Source organism: Canis lupus, chromosome 8, assembly GCF_003254725.2.
Source record: "Canis lupus dingo isolate Sandy chromosome 8, ASM325472v2, whole genome shotgun sequence".
Taxonomy (NCBI): domain Eukaryota; kingdom Metazoa; phylum Chordata; class Mammalia; order Carnivora; family Canidae; genus Canis; species Canis lupus.
In genome coordinates this window covers 58,252,864-58,254,575 of record NC_064250.1, presented here as the reverse complement: position 1 = coordinate 58,254,575, position 1,712 = coordinate 58,252,864, and positions in this window count along the sequence as shown.

The window sequence follows — 1,712 nt, the reverse complement described above, 5'->3', positions numbered from 1 at the left end:
TCTAGGGAAGATTTTTCTTTTTTTTTGTAAAAGAGAGACTCATGCAGAGAAAATCTCTGCTGAGATCATTCATTTTCTTTCCTCTTTGATTGAAGTTAAAGGAACAGGAGGCTTGGAGATACTACTGCCACCTAGCAAGCATGACAGAAAGGTTCAAGAGAACTACAGAAAGGCCGTCCTGAACTCCTACTGTGTCAGTGCTGTGCCCATGGGAATCAGTGCTAGCAACTGCTAATTTTGAGTTTTCAGATATTTTGATTTGGTCCCTATAATTTAATGCCCCTGTAGCAGATGTGAGTCCCTGTCTGGACTCCCTACTTTAGAGTGCAATGACTTTTATTTTATTTTTTTTTTATTTTGTTATTATTATTATTATTATTATTTGACTTGACTTTTAGTTGATAACATCTGTATTCTTTTCCTAAGCGTTTTCTCAGTCTTCCAAAGCCAGCTTTGCCACCCAGTTGGCAAACCAGAAGTGTTCAGGTCACACTGCTTTCCTCACTGATATAAGGGCAGACCTCAACTGAAAAGACCCAAGGCAGTTGGTGTGTAAGTATGTCCCTTTTTGAGTGAATAATATGGTTTATGCTAGTACCCAGTGTTCCCCTGTGGCTAAGCTCCAGATAACTACAGTAGTATTATTGCTCGATAACAATCCTTATTGGCTCACTTTGCGTCCTCCCATCTGATCTCCTTTACCAGTATTTCCTGGGCTCACCTCCAGATAAACTAAATGTATTCTAATCTTTGCTCTAGGGTTTGCCTCTGTGAAAATACAAACTAAGACAGCTTTTATGAATTGAATTTAAGCGCTATATATCTTCAATATGATTTTCTTTGTTGAGTTATAAATATAAAGGGTTATGCAAGTAGTTGATATTAAATATGGTACAATATGTTAGATTTTCTTTTTCTTATATTGTGTATGGCATGATTTGGTCTTCACTGTATCTCTGATTTATAATTAAGTGTAAGTATTTCTTTATCAATATAAGTGATGGTTTTGTTTAAAATAGCATTTGGCTGGCATCCTCCAATGAAACCTTCCTAATTAACTACTAAAATATTTTTGAAAGAAAAAAGTAAAGGTACATAAGAAATTAAAAATCGAAAACAAAAAAAATGGCAATAAAGGACAAAACTATCAACTTACTTCCTGACTCTTAGAAAAATGGTCATTCAGTACAAAACAGAAAACAATGAATTAAAAAAATGAAAATAAAAAAATGGGTTTCCTAGGGCTGCCACACACACAAAAAAAATACCACAAATTTGGCAGCTTAAAACAGAAATTTATTCTCTCAGTTCTGAAGACTAGAAGTCCAAAATAAAAACAACAACATGGTTGGCTTTTTCTGGCCCTGAGGGAAACCCTTTGCTTGCCCTTCCATCAGCCTTTAGCAGTTGCCCATGATCCTTGGTGTTCTTTGGTTTATATCTGTCTCTGTTTCCCTTGGCCTTGCCTCTAGAGTCACTGTATCTCAAATAGCATCTTATTTTCTATTCAAGGCTTACAAGTTATTGAATTTAGGGTCCATTCTAAATTCAAGATAATCTCACCTTGAAATCTTTAACTTTATTATATTTGTAAAGACCTTATTTCTACACAAAATCATATTGACAGGTACTGAGTCTTGGGACTTTGACTTAACTTTTTGAAGGATATAATTCAACCCACTACAATGGGTAAGATCAAAAAGAGATACACG